Below are 27,515 nucleotides of genomic sequence, written 5' to 3'. Positions count from 1 at the left end.
AAAAAACCAGATTTATACATTAATATTGTATAAATTGCATTTTAATTTCTGTATGTTGACCTTTTATTTTTCTTTTTCATTTCTGGCCACCCTGCAGCATATGAAGTTCCTGGGCCAGGGATCAGATCCAAGCCAGAGTTGTGACCTAAGTCACAGCAGCAGCAATTCCAGATCCTTCACCCACTGTGCTAAACGGGAGATTGAACCTCAACCCAGTTCTCCCAAGATGCTGCCGATCCCTGTTGTGCCACACCAGGAACTCCATATGTTGACCTTTTATTAGGCAACTATGCTAAATTCACTTGTTAAGTCTAGGAGCCTTTAAAAATAGACTCTAGAGACTTCTACTTTAATGATCATGTCATCCGTTCCAATCTATATGGTTTTTTCTCCCCTTGCTTTATCGTACTGGCTAGTCAGCTTATGATGTTAAAAATAATGTATCTTTGCTTTGTTCTTGATCCTGGGGTAAAATATGAAATCTTTCATACTAATCCTGATGTTAATTATAGATTTTTTTGTAGGTACCATTTATTAAGGAAGTTTCTTTCTATTCCTAATATACTAGAGGGGTTTTTTTGGGGGGTAGCACCCTGCAGCTTATGGAATTCCCGGGCCAGGGATCAGATCTGAGCCAAAGTTGCGACCTACACCAGAGCTGTGGTAATGCCAGCTTCTTTAACCCACTGTGCCAGACAAGGATCAAACCTGCATCCTGGCACTGCAGAGATGCTGCCAATCCCATTGTGCCAGAGGGAACGCCTACCAGAGTTTTTATGATGAATGGATTTGGAGTTTTTCAATTGATTTCAATTTTTTTTATATCAATTAATTTTGAATTTTTTTGTCCAGGGATCAGGATACTATAACTCACAGGCCAAATCCTGCTCATCAACTGTTTCTGTAGAGGCCATAAGCTAAAAAAATTTTAAAAAATGTTTTTACAAATTTTTAAAGGATTGTAAAAAGAAGAAGAATATAATACACTACAAAAACTGTATGACACCCAGTGGGCCCTAATTAAACTCAAAAGCTTCTGCACAGCAGAGGAAATCATTTAAAAAAAAAGACAACCTACAGAATGGGAGAAAATTTTTGCAAAGGACTCAACTGACAAAGGTTTAATCTCTAAAATATACAAACAACTCATACAATTCAATAGCAAAAAAACAAACAACCCAATTGAAAAATGGGAAGAAGGCCAAAAAGACATTTCTCCAAAGAAGGCATATAGATGGCCAGCAGGCACAAGAAAAAATGCTCAGCATCACTAATTATTAGAGAAATGCAAATCAAAACTACAATGAGATACCACCTCCCGCCAGTTAGAGTGGCCATCATTAACAATTCAACAAATAACTGCTGGAGAGGATGTGGAGAAAAGGGAACCCTCCTACACTGTTGATGAGAATGTAAATAGGTAAAACCAGTATAAAAAACAATAAGGTAATATCTCAGAAAACTAAATATGGAACTACCATATGACCTACTCCTGAGCATATATCCAGACAAAAAAAAATTCATTGAAAAAGATACATGCACCTGTATGCTCATGGCAGCACTATTCACAATAGCCAAGACATGGAAACAATCTAATTGCCCATCTGAATGGGTGTTTAGGAAGATGTGGTGCATATATACAATGGAATACTACTCAGCCATAAAAAGGACCAAATAATGCCATTTGCAACAACATGTATGTACCTAGAGACTCTTCTACTGAGTGAAGTAAGTCAGAAAGAGAAAGACAGACCCCATATGATATAACTTACATGTGGAGTCTAAAATATGGCACCAATTATCTATCTACAGAACAGAAAAGATCATGGACATGTAGGACAGAATAGTGTATGTAGTGGGGCTTGGGAGGGACTGGGATGAATTGGGAATCTCAGGTTAGTAGATGAAAACTCTTGCATTTGGAATGGATAAGCAAGGAGATCCTGCTGTATAGCACAGAGCACTATATATCTAATCACTTGGGATGGAACATGATGGAGGATAATGTGAGAAAAAGAAGGTATATATATGTGTGTGTGTGTGTGTGTGTGTGTGTGACTGGGTTACTTTGCTGTACAGCAGAAATTGACAGAACATTGTAAATCAATCATATTTTTTAAAAAGGTATAAGTTCTATCTCCAGATTCTTATGTTTTTAAATACGAGGATATATATGGCTATCTAGTTGTTCTAGCACTATTTGTTGAAGAGACCATCTTTTCTCCATTGTATTGCCTTTGTATTTCCTCAAGATCAGTTCACTATACTTATGTGAGTCTCTCTCTGGCTTCTTTATTCTGTTTCAATGATCTGTTTGACCGTTCTTTCACCAGTACCACATGGTCTTGATTACTATAGCTTTATCATAAGTCTTGAAGTCAGGCAGTGTCAGTCCTCCAACTTTACTTTCCTCCTTCAATACTGGCTATTCTGGGTCTTTTTCCATTCTGGATAAACTTTAGAATCACTTAGTTAATATCCACAAAATAAGGCCAGCATTTTCGAAGAGACTGCATTGAATCTATAAATCAAGTTTCAAAGGGCCAACATCTTGCCAATATTGAGTTTCCCATGCATGGACATGAAATATCTCTACATTTACCTAGTTCTTTATTTTTTTCATCAGAGTTTTATAGTTTTTCTTGTATCGATCTTGAATGAATTTTGTTAGATTTATACCTAAGTATTTGATTTCTTGAGGCTAATGTAAATGGCAATGTGTTTTAAATTTCAAATTCTACTTGTTTATTGCTACTACAAAGAAAGTGTTAGTTTTAGCACATTAAACTTGTATCCTGTGATCTTGCTATAAGAACTTATTAGTCCCAGAACTTTTTTTGTTAATTCTTTTGTATTTTCTATATAGACAATCATGTCATCAATGAACAGACAGTTTTACTTCTTCTTGTCCATCCTATATAGCTTTTATTTCCTTTTTGATATTACTGAATTATCTAGAACTTCTGGTATAATTTTGAAAAGGAGTGGAGAGAGAGGACATCTGCCTTATTCCTGCTCTGAGTAGAAAAGCTTCAGGCAACTGACCATTAAGTATGAGTTAGCTGTTGATTTTGTGTAGATGTTCTTTATCAAGTTGTGAAATTCCCTCTATTTCTAGTTTGCTAAGAGGTATTTGGAGAGTTAATCAAAGATATAAGGATGTATGAGAATTTCCATGCGGAGTTATTTATCATAGAAAAAAAAAGAAACAAATGTTCAAAAATATAGTTGATACATTAAGCAGGAAATTGCCCAGTTTTTAAATATTATGTTTCCAAACATTACTGTATGATGTGGCACAAAACCCTGCTTCATAATATTAGGTGCCAAATAGTAGAATATGACCTGCATATACAATATTAAACTAATTTTATTATGTTTATCAACTTTAAAAAAAAAGAGTGTTGGATTTTATCAGATACTTTTCTGTATCCGTTGATATGATCATGCGATTTTTCTTTTTTTTTTCTTTTAAGGCCACACCTGTGGCATATAGAAGTTCCCAGGCTAGGGGTTGAATTAAGCTGCAGCTGAGGGCCTCTGCCACAGCTACAGCCACAGCAATGCTAGATCCTTAACCTATTGAGCAAAACCAGGGGTTGAATTCACATTCTCACAGACACTATGTTGCATTCTTAACCCGAGCCAAATGGGAACTCCTAAATTTTCTTCTTTAGCATGTTAATGTGATGGATTACATTAAATGAATTTCCAAATGTTAAAGTGACCTTGCAGACTTGGCATAAATCACACATGGTTATCATGTATAATTCTCTTCATACATTTTCAGTTTCGATTTGCTAATATTTTGTTGAAGATTTCTGCATTTGTGTTCATGAGAGATATTGGTCCGTAGTTTTCCTTTAAGACTATCTGGTTTTGGTTTTAAGGTAATGTTGGCCTTGGATAATGAGTTAGGAGATGTCCCCTCTGCTTCTGTCTTCTTGAAGAGATTGTATAGAATTGGCATAATTTCTTCCTTAAATGTTTGAATTTACCAGTGAACCTATGTGGGCTTGCTGTTTTCTGTTTTGAAAGGTTATTAATTATTGATTCAATTTCTTTAATAGATAAAGGCCTATTCAGTCTTTTTCTTCTTGGAAGAGTTTTGGCAGATGTATCTTTCAAGGAATTACTCCATTTAATCCAGATTAATAGATGTGTGGACATAGGTTTGTTCATAGCATTCTTTAATTATCCTTTTAAAATCCATGGGATCTATATTAATGTCCCTCTTTCATTTTAGATCTTAGTAATTTGTATTTTCTCTTTTTTTCTTAGTTAGCCTGGCTAGAGGCTTATCAATGCTATTGATCATTTCAAAGAATTCGTTTTTTTTTTAAACTGAAGCATAATCGACCTACAATATTATTTTAGTTCCAGGTACACAACATAGTGATTCAATATTTCTATACATTACAAGATGATTACTATGATAAGTCTAGTTACAATATGACACCATACAAATTACAATATTACTGACTATATTGCACATGCTGTACATTTCATCCTCATCACTCATTTATATTGTAACTAGAAGTTAAACCTCTTAATCCTCCTAACCTGTTTCACTCAATCCACCACCTTATTTAGGAGTGTTTTTATGTTGTTCATATTTTCATTTGCTTTGTTTTTTAGATTCCACATATAAGCAAAATCATACATCATTTTTCTTTCTCTGACTTATTTCATTTAGCATAATATCCTCTAGGTTCATCCATGATGTCACATCCAAATCACAAGAGATTGCATTCTTTCTTTATGGCCGAGTAATTTTCCACTCTATATATGTAGGTGTATATACACACTACTGCTTAACTCCACTGCAGCATATTTATCCATTTTACTACTTAAGAATACTTGAGTTGTTTCCAATTTGGGACTACTATGCATGCTTCTATGAATAATCTTGTTCATATTGTCATGATTCTCACATACAAGAGCTTCTCAAAGATTCCTAGGAGTGGTGATACAAATATATCCAATATTACCATTTTATAACTAATTGTTTTCCAAATGCCAGATTAATATGCATTACCTCCAGTGCTGAATGAGTTCTTGTTGCAATATGCCTCACCAACACTCATAACTCTAAAGGTTTTCAATGTTCACCAAACTGAGTGTATAGAGAGGTAAAATACAATTTCTTGAATATTAATGATTTTAAGTAAATTTTCATTTTGGCCATTTTTATTTCTGGTATTATGAAGCACCACCTATTTTCTATTCTTTGTATGACTTTTTCTTATTGAATTAAAGAGATTTAAAATGATATGTTTAGGGATTTCCCATTCTGGTGCAACAGAAATGAATCTGACTAGGAACCATGAGGTTGCAGGTTCGATCCCTGGCCTCTCTCAGTGGGTTAAGGATCCGGCGTTGCTGTGAGCTGTGGTGTAGGTTGCAGGTGCGGCTCAGATCCCACGTTGCTATGGCTCTGGTGTAGGCCAGCGGCTACAGCTCCAATTAGACCCCTAGCCTGGGAACCTCCATATGCCACAGGTGTGGCCCTAGAAATGGCAAAAAGACCAAAAAATTTACTTTGAGTCATTGTATTTTTTTCATTTAATACTGTGAGATGTTTGTCACAGGAGGTTGAACTTGTCCCATACATACCTTGTGACAACTCATGGCTATGAGGTCAGTGATCTCACCACAGGTCACCCAGGTGGAGTATAAAATCTGGAAGCCCTTTCCTTACTTTGCAGGACTTATTCTGATAAGAAAAAAACATAAGTCATCACAAATTTCTAATTTTAAACCTCAACACAAAACTGCATTCTAACTTTTACAATCTCATCCCCACTGAGTCCCACTGCCACCTGGGTTTGGTAAATGGCTCTGGGATTGGGTGGGTTACAGAGAGAGGTAACAGCTGGGCGGTAGGGCTCATGGAGGCCCACCCCGGGTTTCACTGTGCATCCCTGTGGGACTTTGGGCAAAACAGCCTCTGCTTCATTTGAGAAATGTGGGTGATGCTAACTGCAGGTGGTGTTTTTGTACAGTCAAGGTGATAACACAGAGCATGGGATCTCTCTTTTTAAACAGAGGAAAGAGAATCTGAGCAGTGATTTGCCTCAGGTCCCCAGATAGTGAGGGGCAGGCTGGGCTAAGACCCCAAGTCCCATTTACATCCTTTCCAATGATATCCTTTAAAGTGTCCTGCTGGGAGGCCAGCAGGCCATATTTTCAGGTAACAGTTTAAAAATCAGAGCATTTACCTGGCCCATCTGTGGGACCCACCAAGTCAATGACAGCAGCTCTTGAGGATGGGAAAGTTCTTTTCCTTGTTCCACACATACGCTCTCAAGGAGAGGTCAAAGGAACAGGTGATGACTTGACTCTGGTCCTTGAAATGAAAAACCAAGTGAGGCAGGGACGTGGGCTCCAAAGCTCAGAACCTTGACACAGGCAGGTGGGCGGGCGCCACGCTCACCACCCCCATGGATGTGATGGACCTCTGGTGGTCCTGAAAGGCTACCAGCTGCAGGCCCTGGATGGTGAAGAGCACCAGCTCTGACCTGGATACCAGTAGGATCACCTGAGAGCCGTGGCCCTTCATGATGTGAGGAGGCATCATGGTCTCTGGCAGGAGGAAACGCGATCTGTTGTCCTTTTTGAAATAAAGACACACAGACTGTCATTTCTTAGTAGCAGCTGCGGGTCTAGAACAGACATGCCTCACCTAAGATGGTGGAAAAAGCAATGGCTTTGTGGTCACAGCTGTGTTCAGTCCTGACCCATGCATTTGTTCCCCTAAGTCCCCCAGGCACCGGCTCTGAGATACTGACTGCGATGCCTCACAGGGGCTGGGAAGGCCCAAGATGACATGACAGTGGAAATGACCCAAGGATGAGGCTTCTGCTCTGCCTTCTCCCCTTCCCCATCTAAGACAGGATGATGTAAGAAATGGCCACATGAGAACTACGACTTTTATGACATCTGCCAAAAACTTGGTGAAGATACTTTTATACTGTATAGTGTTACTTGTTAAAAATTTTTTTTTATTTGATCATTTCCTTATGGAATTTAGCACCAGGAAAATAAAATTACCTCTTCTGAAGAATTCATGTGTTTTCTCACATCAGACAAAGGATTACATTACACATCCTGTATCCCTTTTTTCCTTGGCTGCCAGGAAGCTCAGAGTAAAATTTATGGTCAAATGATGACAGGAAAACAAATGAACATAATACAAAAGAAAAAATGCTAAGGACCACAGGGAAAGCCTATCAGAGGGATGCAGGGTTTGGGAAATAGAGGAGACAAAAAAGGAGATGGATGTGGGTCTTATTTTCCTACTGGATGAGGAGTTCATTAGGGAAGAGAGAGTTGTGGCTTTTATTCACCTTTGTGTGCACTCAGTGCTGAGAACAGTGACTCTGACCTAGTTGTGAAAGAGAGGGATGAATGCAGCAGGGAGACCAGTCAGGAGAGGGGAGAGAGTGGACCGTAGGTGACGTCTGAGGCCCAGGGCCAGGCACAGGGTCCACTACACAGCACACGCCCAACTGCTCAGCCGTTACATAAATCCCAACAAGAAAACCTTTGTTGGAGTTCCCGTCGTGGCGCAGTGGTTAACGAATCCGACTAGGAACCATGAGGTTGCGGGTTCGGTCCCTGCCCTTGCTCAGTGGGTTAACGATCCGGCGTTGCTGTGAGCTGTGGTGTAGGTTGCAGACGTGGCTCAGATCCCACGTTGCTGTGGCTCTGGCGTAGGCCAGTGGCTACAGCTCCGATTGGACCCCTAGCCTGGGAACCTCCATATGCCGTGGGAGAGGCCCAAAGAAATAGCAAAAAGAAAAAAAAAAAAGAAAACCTTTGTTGGCTCACTATGATTCACTGAGAGGAAAGAAAAGTGCCCCAAAGGAAACATGAGCAATCTGTGCTTGAAGCATCATAAGGCATGGAGGTGACAGCCCTAATACGGGGATCCTTACCCACAGTCCACTTGATCCCTGGACTTCTTGGCCCCTAGCTTATAGGTGGTGACAACAAACTGCATGCCATTGTCATTTCTGTGCATCACCAATAGCCAGGCTGCCTTGTCAGGGGCACAACAGGCCCTGGACATCTGCCAGATGGGAGGCAGAAGGCTCATCCTCTGATGGACACAGCAAAGAGTGAGTGTGGAACACCTGGGGAGAGACTGCCACATGTCAACACCGTCTCACGTCTCCTCACCGGTGAGGGAGGGGACTTCTCCAACCTGGGAGCACTATGAAAACCGCTCCCACAGACCCAACCACCATGACCTTACTTGGGTCTTACAGGAGTGGCCTGTGCCACCTGTGGACCCTCCTTTCGTGACCACACCAACCACAAAGTGAGGTTAATCCAGCCCTAGTGTGGCCCTGCTGGGAACATGGTGGCACACTGGTCCCAGGGAGGGCGATGTGATGGGTGAATCAAATAAATGGATTTTCTGTTTTTGAGCAGCTGCATGTCACCATCTTGCTTTTGCCTCCAATGTCTTCCTCGGTAATTCCTCTCCTATCTCCTTGCAGGCTGCTTCCAAACACCCGCTTCTCGGTGCTGCCCATGGATCCTGTGCCCTCTCTCTGCTGGCTGCCCTCTTCAACCACCAGCCTCCCCTGGCTACAGGCTCCAGCACCGCCAGTCTGTCCTGCTCTGCCACTGCTCTCTCTTGCTGTCCTTCCTTGGCCACCAGCCCAAGTACATCTTAGAGATCTTCTCCAGCTGCCTGCTTTTCACCCTAGTCTAATTTTCAAATACAACCCCTGGCACTCAGAACGAACATCTCTGAGCCCATGAATCGCTGGCAGATGCAGCCCCTCACATGGGCCAGCTACGTGCAGGCCTCCAGGTAATGGATGCTGTCCCTGCACTGTCAGCATCTCCTCCATGCCCGGCCTGGACCCTCTCTTCCTCACTCTTGCTGAAGACAGTTCTCAGGCCACCAAATACCTCATGAGCCTTTCCACCAAGAAGTCTCTAAGGCCCCAAACCCCTTCAATATTGAACTCTGCCCTCTCTAGCCAGGGAGCTGACCCCTTCCAACCTGTGGGCAACAGGGCAGCATGGAAACAGCAGAGGCTCCAGGGAGAAGCCAGCATTGTGTTAAGTCAGCTGGTGGCCCGTGAAGGCCACCACTGCTCTCAGCCACCACCGTCACTCATCGTCATCATCCCCATGGGCTAAGGGGCTTGGTGTTACACAAAAAGCTGCCCCCCAGATGCACCCCACAAGCTTAGGGCACAGGACCTGCCACCTTGCGTGCACAAAGCCAAGTCCCGTGGGCAAGGAACACAGCCCCACTACTGACCTTTGGGCCCAAGTCTGAATGTGGGGTTGACGCAAACACCCACGGCCAGTCAGGAGAGCAAAGGAGACTGGCAGGGCTGTTGGGAAACATGCTCACCCTGGAGAGCAGCTGCAGCTGGGGCACCGTCAGCATGTAGAGTGCCCCCTCGGCACAGGTGGCCTGCAAGCCAGGGGACAAAAACTGAATAAAGAGCTAAAGTGAATCAGAGAGAAAGTGTCCAAGAAGATAAGCGAGGAAGATCAAATAAACGCATAAATGAAGCTCCTAGAGAGGAGAAGTTAAATAATTAACAGCCTGGCATTTACAGTCCATGTACAATGAAACTTTCTGGAGGTAAAAGAAAACCTGAATCATGTACTGAAAGGGTATATAAACTCCTGGGAAAGTTGAGCTATGACGATACCTACAAACATCTATATTCAAGAGAATGGATCAAAGCAGAAAGGTGGGAGTTCCCATTGTGGCTCAGCAGGTTAAGAACCTGACTAGTATCCATGAGGAGGTGGGTTCCATCCCTGGCCTTGGTTAAGGATCCAGTGGTGCACTAAGCTTGTGGTGTAGTTCACAGATGCGGCTTGGGGCCCGAGTTGCTATGGCTGTGGCGTATGCCGGCAGCTGCAGCTCCAATTCGACCCCTGGCCTGGGAACTTCCATATGGCATGGAAGGAAAAAAAAAAGGGCAAAGCGGAAAGGTGGTGGAATATGAGAGGAAAGGTGCCAGGCACACGCCAAGCCTTAGAAAACAGGAGTAGTGATCCTGATTAGCAGAAGAGATACAGGATTCAGGCCCCAAGTAGGAAATGAAACAAAAGTGAAGACCCTTTGCCATGCTAAAAGCTGTAATTCACAATGAAGTAATAATACTTAGACATACCTAGGAATCAAACACCCCAATCACATTTACAGAGCAGATACAAGAAAGAGTGGAATGAAATTCACTGATAATTAATAAATTATGTGTTTAAATATATTATTAAAATAATAATAATAATATGGTGGAGTTCCCATCATGGCTCAGTGGTTAACGAATCTGACTAGCATCCATGAGGACACAGGTTTGAACTCTGGCCTTGCTCAGTAGGTGAAGGATCCAGTGTTGCCATGAGCTGTGGTGTAGGTTGCAGTCGTGGCTTGGATCCCACATTGCTATGGCTGTGGTGTATGCCAGCAGCTACAGCTCTGATTAGGCCCCTAGCCTGGGAATCTCCATATGGCATGGGTGTGGCCCTAAAAAGCAAAAAAGAGTATGTATATATATATATATATATATATATATATATATATATATATATAAATATAAAGAATAATATAATTCTCAGCCTAAGACAAGCCAAGTAGATAAAAAGTAAATAAATATGACATAAACAACATAATTAAGAATGACTAGGAGTTTCTGTTGTGGCTCAGAGGGTTAAGAACCCAACTAGTATTCATTGCAGGTTTGATCCCTGGCCTTGCTCAGTGGGTTAAGGATCTGGCATTGCCACAAGCTTTGGTGTAGTTTACAGATGCAGCTTGGATCTGGCATTGCTGTGGCTGTGGTGTAGGCTGGAAGCTGCAGCTCTGATTTGACCCATAGCCCAGGAACTTCCATATGCTGCAAGTACAATCTTAATAAAGCAAAAAAAAAAAGAATGACTACCTTTGGACCTCTGCACCCTAATAATGGAGAGCACAGTCCTCACAAGCACACACAGTTAGAAAAACTGAATAAAGGTTGGCACAAGATGAAGAATATGGGAGTTCCCCTTGTGGCTCAGCAGTAATGAAACCAATTAGTATCCATGAGGACATGGGATCGATCCCTGGCCTCGCTCAGTGGGTTAAGGATCTGGCATTGCCATGAGCTGTGATACAGGCCGCAAATGTGGCTCAGATCTGCTCTTACTGTGGCCGTGGTGCATGCGGGCAGCTAGAGCTCTGATTCAACCCCTAGCCTGGGAACTTCCATATGCCATAGGTGGGGCCCTAAAGAGAAAAAAAAGAAAGAATGTGACTGGTTGCTGCAGAGGTGCAGGTGTGATTCCTGCACAGTGGGTTAAAGGATCAGGCATTGCCACAGCTGCAGCTTATATTCAACACTTGGCCCAGGAGCTTACATATGCTGGGCATGCAGCCATAAAAAGAAATAATTTTTTTTAAACTTTATGTATGGTGAAGTAATAAAAACAATATCCTCTGGTCACAATGATATAAAACTAGTAATCAATAGCAATATTTAACAGACAAGACATTAGTATAATCACAAAAAAAAATGGGAGAAAGTTCGTATACACAAAAAGAAATAACACGGGGGAAAATTTTTTAAGCAGAGGGAATTTAAAGAAAAATTATCAAGAGAATATTCTACAGAATTGTGTGCATAGAAAATTGAAAACCTAGATACACTGGGTAGTTTCCTAGGAAAATACAACATATCAAAATGATCTTAGGAGACAGAAAAGCCTGAGCAAACCAATTTCTATAGAAGACAAAGAAAATTACCCCACAAAAAAGTATCCAGCACCAGATGATGAAAACCTACAGAAATGCGGACATTTATGCCATGTTCACTGCTTCTTAAGATATTGGTTGTCCTGAAATCAATCAATAGATTCAAAGTAATCAAAATCCCAGGAAGCAGTTTTGTAGAAATTGACAAGCTGTCTTGAAAAATTTTAGGGAAATGGATATATTTTCAAAAAAAATGCTGGAGGTCACAATTTAACTATACTTTGCAGGAAACAAGACCCTGTGCGACCGTCATAAGGCCAGACATACAGATAAGTGGAAAGTGACCCACACATTCAACATATAATACATGTGACACAGACAGCTGATATTTTCATAAATGAAGGTGACGATGTAATTCGATGAGGAAAGGATGGTCTTTCCCACAAATTCTGGATATCCATTTGTAAATAAAAAGGACCCCTGGAGTTCCCTTGTGGCTCAGTGGTCATGAACCCGACTAGTATGCATGAGGATGTGGATTCAAACCCTGGCCCTGCTCAGTGGATTAAGGATCTGGCACTGCTGGGCGCTATGGTGTAGGTTGCAGATGTAGCACGGATCTGGTGTTGCTGTGGTTGAGGCATAGGGTGGCAGCTGCAGCTCTGATTCTATCCCTAGCCTGGGAATGTCCATATGCAAGGGTACAGAACTAAAAAAAAAAGCAGAAAGAAAGAAACTTGACACTGACCTTGCTCACAAATATAATTCAACTTGAAATAAGCCACTGACATACACAGAGAACATCTTCGAAATAATGCCTGGGACAGGGGAAAACTCACAAAGCTGAGCCAAGGAGTCAAGGTGCTGCGTACGCATTTGGAGGCCTTTTCAGGTTGTTAGCAGTTCAGGACACTGTGGGTGCAGAACTGAGGTTGCCTGGCCAGCTGGGGCCAGGGCCAGTTCTTGCTCCCAGGCCCACCCACAGCATGGTGGCCAGCACCTGGTTCACACAAGGCCCCCAGACCTTTGAGTCTCCGACTTCGTCTTCTGCTACCAGCCAGAATAAACCCTGTGCCCTTAAAGCACTCATGGAGTTAGAGCCCACCCAGGTCATCTCTCTTTAGCTGGGTAACAGAAATTTCTCATGATGCTATAAGCTTTGACCACTTCTCCTGAAATTCCACACGTTTACTCAATATATTTTTCGGCCGTATATTGAGGTGCATCCTAAAGTAGCATGGCTGTATCTTCCTGGGAGGTTGACTTAATTATTATCTGGAGATGACCCCTAATATCCAGGAAAGACTAGGACCTTCCAGCCCTCCCATCTAGCATTACTAGCTGGGTCAGCTTGCTTCTGGTTCTCATCCCCAGGGCACACCATTTTCCCATCCTTCTATTTATTTATTTATTTATTTATTTTGCTTTAGGTTTTATTTTTCTGTTGTAGTTGATTTACATTGTTCTGTTGATTTATGCTGTAAAGTGACTCGGTCATACACACACACACACAAATTCTTTTTTTTCACATTGTCAGCTTCCATCACAAGTGAGTGTCTAGATGCAGTTCACTGTGCTATACACCAGAATCTCACTGCTTATCCACCCCAAATGCAATAGTTCATTTTCCCATCCTTTCAATTCCACCCTTCCTAAGTGTTCTGTTTTAGATGAGTCTTATATTAGTTTCCTAGGGCTGCAGTAATAAAATCAGTGGCTTAAAAAACCAAAAATTTAGGAGTTCCCACTGTGGCACAGCAGGAATGAACCCAACGAGTAACCATGAGCACATAGGTTCGATCTCTGGCCTCAGCAGGTTAAGGATCTGGTGTTGCCGTGAGCTATGGTGTAGATCGCAGATGCAGCTTGGATCCCGGGTTGCTGTGGTTGTGGTGTAGGCTGGCAGCTACAGCTCTGATTTGACCCCTAGCCTGGAAACTTCCACATGCTGCCAGTGTGGCCCTAAAAATAAAGCAAAACAAACCAAAAAAGTCAGCAAAAGTTTATTCTCTCACAGTTCTAGAAGCCAGAAGCCTCAAATCAATAGCCAGCAGGGCCATCCTTCCTCTAATGGCTCTAGGGCTATCCTTGGCTTGTAACAGCAGATCCAGGGTTGTTTCTGTCTGCGCCTGGCTTCTCTGAGTGTGTATCTCTGTGTCCTCTCCTCTTCTTACAAAGATACCACCCATGAGATTAAGGGCCCAAACGAAATCCAAGATGATTTCCTCTTGAGATCATTAAGTACAAAGAAAAGGTACCATTTCCAAATAAGGCCACATTCTGAGGCTCTGGCTCAGGCTCAGCACAGCCACAGAAGCCTCTCTGCTATGACAGAAATGACCTCTTCAGGATGCAGGCAAGCCTGGCCATCTGGGGCACATTCTCCCAGAAGGAAGTAGCTTCCTGCCACCCTCAGACCCTTGCCACAGGCAATGACACTAGAGAAGGCCACCCTATGAGTACATGGAGAAAGAGAATTCTCACACTGTACAGCACTGCCAGCATCCTATGCCATGGGCACTTCTAGAGCACTGCGCTTCCCAGATCCCACACAAAGGACACAACCAGCACTCCACACAAATGGCTTACCTTCAGGTTGTCCTCTTTGCCTTCCATCTCCGCCAACTCCTAGCCCTGGAGGTGCATGTCCACACTCCTGGGCCATTGCCAGTGGTATGGCCATGCGGCCAGCAAGTGCAGAAACAAAACTCACCCAAGGTTTCCCCTCTGGGATGAAGACCTCAGGACCTCTTGCCTCCCAGACACCCCAAACAGAAACAACAGTAACATCTGTCTCTGCACATTCCAGGCACCCTAAACTCCTGACTGACAGGGATTAAGACACTCACTTCACTTTACTGTTTCTTATTTATCTATGTTGTTTTTTAGGGCCACACCCACAGCATGTGGAGGTTTCCAGGCTGGGGGTCTAATCAGACCTACAGCTGCCAGTCGACACCATAGCCACAGCAACATGGGATCCGAGCCATGTCTGCAAACTACACCACAGCTCATGGCAATGCCAGGTCATTAACCCACTGAGTGGGTCCAGGGATCAAATCCACAACCCCATGGTTCTTAGTCAGATTCCTTTCCACTGTGCCATGATGGGAACTCATTTCACTTTAAAAACACACAACCCTGAGCTCTTGAGCAAGTCACTGAAGGGAACCTGCCCCCATCTGCTAGCTTAGATGCCAGGCCTCACAGAGCACCATGTGGCTTACCAACACAAGTTCAGGTTCAGGGAAATGAAACATGAGGCTTTCAGTCATCAAATATCAGAAGTGAGTCATAATAAAGGGTTGGAGTCCACTTTCAATATTTGACAGTGATAGCTTTTAAGGCCCATCCCTCTCTCTTCCCCAGGGGCAAGCTGATAAGGGGAACCTGCAGAGAATTCAAACCAGGAAATCCTGGCCCAGGAGTGAGAACACTCCCTCAAGCCCCACTCCCCAAACCTCTGGGAAAACCAGAACCTGGAACTCCTCCCTGCTCCCTCAGCCATTCCCAGAGCTGCCTCCTGGAAGCCCACCCTGCTCTCTAAAGAACAGATTAACCTTTCACACCCCGTGGTCATGTGTGGCATCATCAGGCTTGATAACCAAGGCAAATTTCGGGTCTGGGTGGATCCTGCCCCACCACAAGACACATTCATCTTCCTCTCAGGATTCAGAAGCTATATGCTATATACTGTTCTTCTGGGAGTTAGACGAGAGATTACTGTGTGTAGCCTGCCTTATAAAGGATACTGCTAATTGTTCATTTAATCTTCTCGGATAATTCAAGGAACTTGGACTTTTCAGTTCCTCATAACCTTCTCCAAACCTAAATGCTAAAGTCACATAGTTTACGTCTGCATATAGTTAACAGTCCACAAGGCATTGTTGGTGCTATTTTATACAGTGGATATTAATTTAGATTTCCTCATGTTTCCTTCATCATGGCCGTTGCTCATCAATCCTTCCTGCTTCTCTGAAATTTAATCTGTGATCCTTTTCCCTCTGCCTGAAGAAGTCTCATTAGTATTACACTGAAGGTAGTTTTATTTCCTCTGGCTACTGTTAGGTAGAGTTTTCTTAGGTTTCCATTGTCACAGGTCACTCTGATAGGTCTAGCTGCAGATTTATTTTTATTTCCCCTGCTGGGGGTTTGCAGGGCCTTCTTGATTCCATGGATTAACATCTTTGGTCACTTCAGAAAAACATCTACCATCATCTCTTCAAATGTTTATGTCCCCCTGCCTCACCTGCTCCTAAGACATCAAATAAATAAATACTAAAATTTTGCATGGATCCTTGATGGCCTTGTCACTGAAAGTGTGGTCTGTAACCTGATAGCATCAATATTCTGAAGAAGCTTCTAAAAAACTCAGAATCTCGGATGTCCCCAGGGACCCAGTGGATCAGAACCTTCACTCAAACAAGATCCACAGGTGATTCACACCCCATTCAAGTCTCAGAAGCACTGGTCTCTGTCTCTCAGCCTCTCTTTCAACTAACCACTCCTGATACTTTTATCTTCCAGTTCTTTAATTGTTAAATTCTTAACTCCTTAAGTGATACAGAGAATGCACATGGAAAACCACACAGAACTTAAACACAAGAGCTCAGTAAGTGATCACAAAGTAAATATTCATGTCACCACCCAAGTTTAGACGCAGAACACACCTGGTGGCCCACGAGCTCCCCTGACCCTCCCCAGGCTGTTTGTGAGTCAACTGTCCCCTGTGCTGCTAAATCATCCACTGAGGCCTAACCTTTGTTATTTGGTTTGAGAATTTCTTTCTACTTGGTTCTTTTCCAAATCTGTTATACCATTTCTCATGGCTTTAAATTCTCTTGAAATGTATCTCCCTGAGCATCAGAACCACCACAGGTGTGCTGTTGTCTGTGTCTATTAACTGCAGTATCTGAAGCCCCTGGGGCTCTACTGACATTGCTGTTGATGCTATAGGTTCTAGTTCACATTCTTATCTCATGTGCCTATTTACCTTTAAGTGTGTGTGGAAAAGAGAAGCCTGGGGTGATGTTATCCTCTTCCAGAAAGGATTTCCATTTACTCCCTCCTGGTAACTGGGCAGCTGCAGCCAACACAGGGACTGTTCCCTTTCAGACATGACAACCCTCCCAAAGTAAGATGATTCACAGGGCCCCAACCCTTGTCTATTTGTCTGTCAAAGCTCTGCTCTGCCTCTTAGCCTTGGAGTGAACACCTCCAGGGCAAAAGCAGCCCCAGTGTCAGGTTCAGCACTTGGAATCTTGGCTTAGAAACTTCACTCTTTTTGGCTCTTTGACTTGATGTATATTCTAATTTTTCTAACTGTCCTTCACCAACAAGTAAGTGTGATTCGTGTGGTCTGCCATTCCCAGGGGAGAACCACAGCACTTCCTCTTCATCTAGACCATGTATTCCCCAGTTGCTTTTTATTTACACTTATTATTCCAAAGTCTCCTTTAAACAACTACAGAATTGTTTATAACAAATCTGTCATCAGGGGAGTTCCCGTCGTGGCGCAGTGGTTAATGAATCCGACTAGGAACCATGAGGTTGCGGGTTCGATCCCTGCCCTTGCTCAGTGGGTTAACGATCCAGTGTTGCCGTGAGCTGTGGTGTAGGTCACAGACGCGGCTCAGATCCCGAGTTGCTGTGGCTCTGGCATAGGCTGGCGGCTACAGCTCCGATTAGACCCCTAGCCTGGGAACCTAGCATATACCACAGGAGCGGCCCAAGAAATGGCAAAAAGACAAAAAAAAAAAAAAAAAAGAAAGAAAGAAAGAAAGAAAATCTGTCATCAGCTCCTGCTTTTTTTGTTTATGAGCTTAGGTCCTTTACAGAGTTAGTTCTGTTCACATAGGAAACTGTCCTTGGATGCCTGCCCATCCTGATGTCTGGGAGGCCAGCTTGCCCACACTTTCAAAGACCTCTTCCCTCTAAGAGGATTATGCTGCCCCAGGTGAGGGCTACTCCTTGATCTGCTAGCACACACTCACTTTCACTCTTTCTCAGGAGTCAAATGCTCCCTCCCAGTGATTAAGAATCATCTCTCAACCAAATGTCCTCGCAACAGGCCTTCATCACCTCAGGCAAACGCCTGCATCCTGTCCAACATGCTTCAGTTTTCCTTTAAGTTGGGCCCTCACACTGGAGTTCCTGTCATGGCACAGCGGAAACGAATCTGACTAGGAACCTTGAGGTTGCAGGTTCGACCCCTGGCCTTGCTCAGTGGGTTAAGGATCTGGCATTGCCATGAGCTGTGGTGTAGGTCCCAGACACAGCTAGGATCTAAAGTTGCTGTGGCTGTGGCATAGGCCAGCAGCTGTAGCTCCAATTCAACCCCTAGCCTGGAGAAGCTCCACATGCTGTGGGTGTGGCCCTAAAAAGAAAGAAAAAAAAAAAGGAACAGCTGTTACATTGGGCCCTCACTGAGACTTGAAAAAGGGGAGCATGCAGTAGTGAGAAGGAACTGCGAGAGGAGGAAAGACTCTGAGGGAGACCAGGAAACAGAAAAGCTGGGGTGTGCAGACAAAATGTGCAGGTAGGAGTTCCCACCATGGCTGAATGGTAACGAACCTGACTAGTGTCCATGAGGACACAGCTTTCATCCTTGGCCTTGCTTAATGGGACAAAGAGTCCAGCGTTGCTGTGAACTGCGGTGTAGGTCACAGATGTGGCTAGGATCCTGTGTTGCTGTGGCTTTGTGTAGGCCAGGAGATGCAACTCTTGTTCTACCCATAGCCTGGGAACTTCCAAATGCTGCATATGTGGCCCTAAAAGCAAAAAAAAAAAAAAAAAAAAAAAAAAAAAAAAAAAAAAAAAAAAAGAAGAACAGGCAGCCCATAAGGCTGGACCTCACTGTGAGAGAGCAAGAGGCTGCAGAAACTGGGCAAGGAGCAGGCCGCCAGCATGCTAGAGTTGAAGGGGGACGAGGAGTCTGCCCTCTTGTGGCAGGCAAGAAGCTAGGGGGACAGAACAAAACAGGGTGATCACTTGGTCTGCCACATGGAAGGCCTGGCTTGAGATGCCACCCAACACGGCAGGTCTGATGCAAGTGTCCACAGACCCTGGGAAAGAGCAGAGGCTCCTGAGAGTGGGGTCACTCCTCAGCAGGAGGGGGCCCTCTGGAATGTCACAGGCCTCCAATGCAGACGAGGAGCTAGGCAGGCAGAAGGAGGCCTGCTCACACCTGTTCTCTGCTTTCCATACTTTGATCAGGCCCTGCTCATCCATGGTGACAACCAGCTGCAGTCACGGGTAGGTCACCAAATTCACCAGAGCCATGGGCTCTAAAGGGCTTGACCAGACCTCCATGCCCTGGGCAACAACACAATGAATGGAACAACTTAGGGAGGGCCCATTTATTTCCTAAATGCTATTTTCATTCGTTCACCCATCACCCACTGTGCACTGGGGACATACAGCCAAAAAGGGTCTGATCCTCATCCTTACAGGAAGCAGAGTACAGGAGCCAAGAGACACAGAGGTAATACTCCACCACAGAGGAGAAGGTGTGTCCTGTCTCACGGAGGAGAGCAGAGTCTGAGCATGGGTGGGGAGACACCTGGGGGCTGGCCCCCCATCACCAGGAGCACTGAGGGTGGGGTGGGGTGTGATGCTGGTGCAGTCTGTCTGAAGCACTTCAGTGGTTACCTACAGCTCAACTGAGGAAGGCTGGACAGGGAAGCAGGTCCCAATACCATCCCCTGATTGGGACCCAGGCAGGACCCAATACCATCCCCTGATTGGGACCCAAACTATGCTTAGGACCTGAGTCATGCTCAGGGCTTGGGCTGCACACAGAGAACTTCCACGTGGAGCATCTCGTTCAGTCTTTGGGGACCCCAGTTTTACAAAGAAGCTAATTTGGGCTTGTGGATGTCAACAGTTTCTGTTGCACGTCTGCAGCTGCCCTGCTCAGAACACCCTCTTTCCCAGGGCTGTGCCCAGCAGCGCCACCATGGGCCAGGCTTGGCCAAGGCCTGTGCCCTGTCATGGCCATTGGCAGAGATGGAAACAACTGATTCCACGGTCTCCCCCAGGATTCTGAAAGCTGGAATGGCACAATAAAAAGCACGGGTGCCAGCAGGCCCATGGCACAGGGCATCCAAGAATCAATACTGTAATTGCTACTTCAGTGTTTCCCAGCACTTTCTCTCCCACCTGGGGTAATTAAGGTTCTTTTTCTATCTTGTGCTATTGTGCCAGCATGATCTTTGTCCAATCATGACATCCCAGTGTTCTTCCACTAGTTTCCTTCTTCCCCTTCACATCAATATTCAACAGTTGATTCCTGCTGGTTAAACAGCAAGACCATCACTGGGAGGAGCTCAGCACTGGTGACCAGCTCATGTCTCAGAGAACAGAGATTATTCAGAAAGAATAGAGGTCCTGTCATGGCTCAGTGGAAACAAATCTGACTAGGAACCATGAGGATGTGGGTTTCATCCCTGGCCTCGCTCAGTGGGTTAAGGATCCAGTACTGCTGTAAGCTGTGGTGTAGGTTGCAGATGAGGCTTGGACCCCACATTTCTATGGCTATGGCTGTGGTGGAGGGGCAGCTGCAGCTCTCATTCTACCCCTAGCCTGGGAACTTCCATATGCTGCAGGTGCAGCCCTAAAAAGACAAAAAGAATAAAAAGCAACCGACAGAACAACACTATATGATACTGAAAACTAAATATAGCAAGACTGGCATTCCAGAATTCTCAAGCACATCAATGCACAGTTAGCCTAAAAATAAAAACATCACACAAAGACTCCCTCCATGTTTGGAAGAGCTTTCATGTGAACAGTTGTTTTCCATCATCAATGACTAAAACTAAATATACCTCCTAGTTGTCAGTCAGTAGCCAGAAGATCTGATACATATATCTTGGGACAAAAGAAAAGATGTCACGTTCCAAAGGAGGAACAAAGAGAAAACATTAACAATTTAATGATTAAAATATTTTCCAATTTTTAAGTTTAATTGTTTGAATTTCTGGACTTCCGTCATGGCGCAATGGAAACAACTAGGAACCATGAGCTTGCAGGTTTGATCAGTGGGTTAAGGATCCAGCATTGCCATGAGCTGTGGTGTCGGTCACAGATGTGGCTCAGATCCCATGCTGCCATGGCTGTGGTGTAGGCTAGCAGCTACAGCTCCAATTCAACCCCTAGCCTGGAGAAGCTCCACATGCTGTGGGTGTGGCCCTAAAAAGGCAAAAAAAAAAAAAAAAGGCCCTGTTTGGTGGGGGGGGGAACCCCCTCGGTAGGCCACGCGGGGAGGCAGGGCCTCGGCAGGCCGTGACGTGGGGGGGCGGGGCCTCGGCAGGCCGCGCGCGGGGAGGCGGGGCTTCGGCAGGCCGCGCGCTGACAGGGGGACCCTCGGTAGACCCGTGCCAGGGAGGCGGGGCCTTGGCAGTCCTTGTACGGGGGGGCGGGGTCTCTGCAGGACGTGTCCCGGGGGCGGGGCCTCGGCCGGCTGTGTGACTGGGGGGCGCGGCTTCTGCGGTACGCGCGCGGAAGAGGGGGGGGCCTCGGCAAGCCACGTGCCAGGTGGGCAAGGCTTCTGCAAGCCGCGCAAGGGGAGGCAGGGTATGGCAGGCCCTCCGCCGGGGGTGCGGGGCCTCCGCAGGCTATGTGACTTGGGGGAGCGGATTCTGCCGGCCGCGCGGGGAGGCGGGGCCTAGGCAGGCCAAGTACTGGGGGGGCGGGGCCTCGGCAAGCCGCGCGCGGGGAGGCGGGGCCTCAGCAGGCCAAGTGCCCAGTGGGCAAGGCTTCTGCAGGCCCTGCGCGCGGTGGGGCTGGACCTCGGCAGGCCGCGTGCCAGGTAGGAGAAGCCGCCGCAGGCCCTGTTCCGGGGGGGGCGGGGCCTCGGCAGGGCGCGCGCGGGGGGGCGGGGCCTCTGTAGGCGATGCGACTGGGGGGCGAGGCTTCTGCAGGCTGAGCGGGGGAGGCGGGGCCTTGGCAGACCGTTTCCTGGGGGGCGGGGTCTCGGCAGGCCGCGCGCGGGGAGGCGGGGCTTCGGCTGGTCGCGCGCTGACAGGTGGGGCCTCACCAGGCCGCGTGCCAGGGAGGCGGGGCCTCGGCAGGCCGCGCGCGGGGAGGCGGGGCCTCGACAGGCCATGTGCCGGGTGGGCGGGGCCTCGGCAGGCCCTCTGCCGGGGGGCGTGGCCTAGGCAGGCTATGTGACTGGGGGTCGAGGCTTCTGCAGGCCGAGCTGGGGAAGCTGGGCCTAGGCAGGCCATTTCCTGGGGGGGCGGGGCCTCGGCAGGCCGTTTCCTGGGGGGGCGGGGCCTCGGCAGGCCGTGGGAGGCGGGGGCACACGGCTCACACCCAATCCCAGGCACAGCCTAGTTCACAGTCCGCTGCCATCTTGAATCGCGGTGTTGCTCTTAGTTTCCTCAGGAGCCGTTTTTAACGGCTGGCGCAGCTGCTTCCCTAACTGGGGTCTGCAGTGCAGGCGTGGTGTCTCTGCACTGCGCCCTGCAAGCAACTGAAACCTGGCCAAGCACAAAGGAAAAGAAAAGGTAGACTTTGCTTTATTTCCCAGACTGTACTTTGATGAGCAGGGAATTGTTAATGGGCTTTGTAGGTGACAGTTGAACTGCTGAGGAGAAGAAGGAGGCCTGGGGGGGTAGCAGAGGAGTCCAGGGCGCCAGAAGAGCCAGTGGGGAGCAGGTGGTGGTGCTGAGGGAGTGAGGGGGCGGTGGGGAAGACGGAGATGAGATGTGAGGGTGGTGGTGAGATGGGGAGGATGGCGATGAGATGGGAGGGTGGTGGTGAAGTGGGAGGTCGGTAATGAGGTGGGAATAAGGCGGGGTGGATGGTGATGAGGTGAGAGGACAGCTAGAGGAAGTGGAGAAGGGGCTGACTGCAGGGCCAGCAGTGAGAGGGCTGTCACACAGCACAGGAATCTTGACAGGCATCCAGCTTGAGAGGAAAGCCTTCAGGAAGGAGGGGCGTTGGGTGTCATTCAGATGGGCCCAGTTATGGTAGATTGAGGACGTTATCAGCACTACTAAATATCAAATAGACAACCTACCAGCATCTTTTACGAACCTGTAATGGAAACGAATCTGGAAAAGACTAGATATACACATGCAGGGGTATAATGGAATCACTTTTCTGCACACCTGACACACAACATTGGAAATCAACTCTACTTCAATAAAAAAGTTATTCAGGAGGGGACAGGAGCAGAGTAATAATTAGATTATTGTGGTGACAGTCGCCAACTTCCAGCCCCCTTTGGTGCTGGGCTCCTCCTTCGTCCTCTCACAGGTGCGAATGCCTCTGACCCTCTGCCCAGACGTGACTCTTGCTAGAATGTCCATGTTAGAGGGGCTGTGACTCTTTAAAAGGAATTTTTCCCAGGTGGGGTCCCCAGGGTCCCAGGCCTGGCTTGCCAAGAGTGGTCATGAGGGGCCAACTCTCACAAAAGCCCTGGGACTGAGAAGGCCTGCATCAGCTTCCACTTGGAGCCATGGAGGTGGCCAGTTACAAATGCCTTTTTAATGTTGCTCCCAACACTCTGTAACATATCAGGCCATTGCTTCAGGTAATTTCATCGTGAGGCCACTTTCCATTTTATTTCATATTTTCCTGAAGGGGTATTGTCCTTGTCAAGCAGACAGGAGCTGATGAGGTGAGGGATCGTAAATATGTGTCATAACTTTGTAAAATTTCTTACCCAGCTCCCTCCCATCATCAACTCAAGACCTAAGATACCTGAAAAGCATCTCTTCTCTTCTCCTTTTTCTTCCTCTGGCTGGTCCTGACCAGAGGGCCCTAGTGAGAGCGGCTCCTGATAATGTCAGGATCTTCTTCGGAACCTGCAGCATAATTCATTTTCTCCGGAATGGATGTGGAGCCTCCCAGTGCTTCCAAATTGGGCTGCACCAACTCTGAGACTTCTGTGTTCCATTTTCTCAACGCTCCAATGAATTGTCAAGACAAAGCTTTGTGTCAAGATAGAGAAGCATCTTTTCCCAGGCCTGCATTTCTGGCTGGGAAACAGGAGCCCAAATCCTAAATGTGTCTATTTGGTCAGCTTACAGTCCAAACAGCGATTTTGGAAATGCAGAGTTTGCAGAGCCTGATGCCTCTCCTGCAGTTTAAATCTGCACAGTTGTCACCAGTTACAGACTATGGCAGATGGCTTGCAGTGTGTAGAGGAGGACGATGGACAAGGAATCAAAGAGAGAAAAGAGCAGCACATGTCCTGGTTCAGCTCCTCCAAGTTGCCATTAAAAGTGCATAATTTCACCAGACTCTAGCCTCAAAAATCCGTGGTCAATTAAAAGCTGTCTCCGGTCAATGGGTTGTGACACAGAGTTTCTATGTTCTAGGGACACCTTCTACCCTTTAGACAGACTGCCTTTCGCCCTGAAAAATGGCATCCAAAGCCCCACTGTCAGCTAACAAGTGTGTAACTTGCATTGGGGGCACCTTCAGGTTTCATGGCATTTCCTGTCTCTTCACCATGTATAGGCTATGCGTTAAAACTTCCAAAATCCCCTTTTCTATTCTCAAGGGTTCCCACACCCCAGATGATGATGGAATCCGCAATTATAATAAGCAACTTCCAAACAAAATTGAGGGCCCTGCTTTCCTTACAACCATTGCTCTTTTCCCTATAATTCTTCAAACTGGCCCAAGACATTTTAAGGCTGCTGTCTTTGGCTTCTGTGAAGAAAAGAGTGTCTCCTGGTTTCTTCATCTGCTGAAGATGGACTTAGTCCCTTCTCATTTCTTAACCTAAGCTGTGAACTTTTGCTAATGATGGTTTGTAGTCTGAGCTCTCTGGGGTCCAGAGAGAGCTCTGCAGGTGCCTGTCAAATGCTCCACCTGAGAAAGACCAAGCGAAGCTAAGTCAAGCACCATGGCTTGATTCAGCTTTCCAAGTTCTGCAGCAGAACAGCAACCCCCCACCCCCACCAGGAACAGAACCTCCCATCAACAGCTTCCTCTCTCCCCCTGGGTTTCTCCCAGTAATTTTTTGAAGATTGCCCGGGGCTGCCAGCTTCATCTGCCTTTTCACTTGGCTCGTTCCTCCTCTCCCAGCTATTTGCTAAAATACAGGGTTTCCTCCCCCTCTTGTTAGAACAAAACTTGCTAGGAAGTTGACCCTAATCTTTGAGGCTTCCTTGTGTTGTCCCAAAGCCTGTCAGGTAATTTGTAAGTTTGTTAGTTTAAGTGGCAGAGCTAAAGGCTTTTCTCTAACCAGCTAACTGGTTTCCCCTCTGCCTCTGAGCAAGCTTCATACTAGAGTCAGAGATGTCCAGGCACAGCCTTCTGAGTACACTATCCTCTTGACTTTGAAATCTTCACTGGGCTTTGCCTGCATCTATGCTGGACGATGAGCCTCGGCAACACATGAGGACTTCCATGCCTCACTGGTCAGCACCACTGTGCTGCTGGGCTGGAGCCTCCATCCTCCATTCCTATATCCATGCCTACTTTTCAGGCTCACTGGTGAAGAAATAGGATGAGGAAGCAGGAAAGGATCAGAGGCAAGGAGCATGGTCTCACTGACAGTCCATAAGCCTGAATATCTGAGTTTCAGCTCCATTTATGCAGGTTTCACAGCTGAGAAACTGAGCCCACCCAATCCTCATTCTGTCTTCACACCACAAGGCTGGCATGGGCAGAGTGCCATCAGGAGAGAACACAGCTCCCACCATGGAGAACCCCTCTAAACTTGCTTGCACCAAAGTCTAGTTCCAACAGCATGTGGCCCGTGGAAAATGCAGCTGCGGTCAGTAACAGGTTCTCAGACAGCCTTGCCCTTGCATCCTAGCTCCTGGCACATGCTCCTTCCTGGTTCGCCTACCATGAAGCATGTGACCCCTCTGATGAAACACATATGTGATGACTGACATCCTGGGTCTCTGCCCATGGCAAGTAGGCCCCTGCAGTCACTGGACCACAGTTCTCCCCCACCAAAGGACCCTGCAGGCCATGGAGCACCATGGCTTACAGCAGGGTTTAGGCCCCCATCACTAATGTCATCCCACTAAGTATGTGCCAAGAAGACTCTTGTTAAGCCTAGAACCTAATTTGATATGTGGAAGATCCATCTTCACATAAGACCTCAGACTGGTGACAGTTTGGTTTACAGAGAGAGGGTCACAGTCCCAGAGGAGAGATCTACCCAGCAAGGGTGCTCAATGAGGAAGACAGAGCTTTATCCCCTTATTCCTGCAGCATCCACCCTTGACCTTCATGGTTCACTTTGGTCTCAGGCTTTCTCCCAGTGTTGAAGTGAGGGTATGGGTGTTGTCCTGTACCTCTCCTAGGTCTTAATTATACAGCCAGCACTCAGCCTCCTCCCACACTCTGGCCCCTCAATCAGCCCTGGACACTTAATGTGGTTATGACAGACATGCAGCTGCTGCGACAGCCCCTGCCAAGTGACAAGACCAGCCTTCCCAGTGAGTCCACTCAGGACCTGAGGCATTGCTCAGCTGGCTTGCTGCCTCCAGCAGCACTCAGTCAGGTGATGGTCCTTCCTCACCCAGCAGAGCCAGGCTCTCCTGGACTGTTAACATGGAATTTGGAGGGAATCTTGTGCCTCAAAGAGCATCACTCTTCTGGGGAGAGAAGAGGAATGCATGTGACAATATTAAAGCCAAGGCTGTGTGGTGAAAGTTTAATAGAACAAATATATGGCTGGCTGGCTGAAGAATGATAAAATCACTCTGATGATGAGGACTTTACTGCACTGGTTTCCAGACCCTTGTTTGCTAAATAAATTTATTTACTTGGACTCCAAGCTACTGGGTGACCTTGGTCCAATGACTCCACTTCCTCCAGCCACTGTTTCTTTATTGTAAACTGAGAGGATGGGGCTCTGTGAGTGATTCTCAGAGTATCCTCGTACTGGGGGAGGAAGTCTCATATTTTTGGAGCATAAATACTCTCTACCAGTTACTGGGCATGTTTTCAGGGGGTGCAGAGTTGACCCTAGTCTTGTTGCTCTTGTGCTGGTGGAAGGAAGCCATTGTTGCTGCCTTCCAGGACATTGTTGTCCGATGGGGAATGTGTGATGGGCTCTTTCTAAATCCCCTGACCAACCCCTCCCCCTGGTCAAATAAATTCCAAAACTATTTTAAGAAACCTCTGAAAGACTGACATGAAAGTATTTGTACTGTAGATGTCCCCCAGATGATTCACTTATTGGTTGATGAATTTTAGAATGTGTGATTAGATTTAGTCTAAGATCATAAGTCCTTTCTTATGAAATGTACATGCAGCTAGCACCCATGTCTGCATTATTCTCTGGGACTTGAGGAAGAATCTTGTTTGAAAGTCACTGCTATCAGGAAGCAAAGTGTTTGGGGTGTGTGCAGCCTGAGCTTGGCCAAGAGTTGAGTCCCTCTGGTTCATGCAGCTCTACCAGATAACCTGCTGTCACATAACCTACTGCGATGTTTCATCCATGTAGAGTATGTTAGCAGCTGTCTGGTGGGGCCTAGAGCAGCTCACTGCAGAAAGGAGTGAGGAGAGAGGGGTGGCTGAAGTGGGTATGGGGTCCAGAACAGGGCTCTGTGAGGGGAACCCAGGAAAGGTGTCTGTGTCAAGACTGATCACCCCACAGCACCATTGGATTGATTGAGGGAGGGAGAGTGTGATATGAAAAATAGCAAACCCAAGGAGTTCTTGTGGCACAGTGGAAACAAATCAGACTGGTATCCACGAGGATGCAGGGTTGATCCCTGGCCTCACTAAATGGGTCAGAGATCCGGCATTGCCGTGAGCTCTGGTGCAAGTCATAGACATGGCTTGGATACCTCATTGCTGTGGCTGTGAT

The 27,515-nt window shown here is 46.3% G+C and overlaps 1 long non-coding RNA gene and 1 pseudogene across 1 annotated transcript; one reads left to right on the top strand and one right to left on the bottom strand.

Annotated features, from left to right (window-relative positions):
• Positions 1–6,217: 6,217 nt before the first annotated feature.
• On the bottom strand, positions 6,218–20,714 carry LOC146396280 (F-box/WD repeat-containing protein 12-like; annotated as a pseudogene).
• A 487-nt stretch (positions 20,715–21,201) lies between these two features.
• Positions 21,202–26,824, top strand: LOC146396279 (uncharacterized). Its single transcript, XR_014826133.1, has 3 exons — positions 21,202–21,256; positions 22,100–22,230; positions 23,398–26,824. It is a non-coding gene; the product is annotated as an uncharacterized LOC146396279 (long non-coding RNA).
• Positions 26,825–27,515: the final 691 nt, after the last annotated feature.

Source organism: Sus scrofa, chromosome 14, assembly GCF_054392235.1.
Source record: "Sus scrofa isolate SSC_HxYL_T2T_F1_AM1 chromosome 14, Sscrofa_HxYL_maternal_Yorkshire_Landrace_v2.0, whole genome shotgun sequence".
Taxonomy (NCBI): Eukaryota; Metazoa; Chordata; class Mammalia; order Artiodactyla; family Suidae; genus Sus; species Sus scrofa.
Note: the sequence above shows the minus strand (reverse complement) of the source record. Positions and strands in the feature narration are given on the sequence as shown.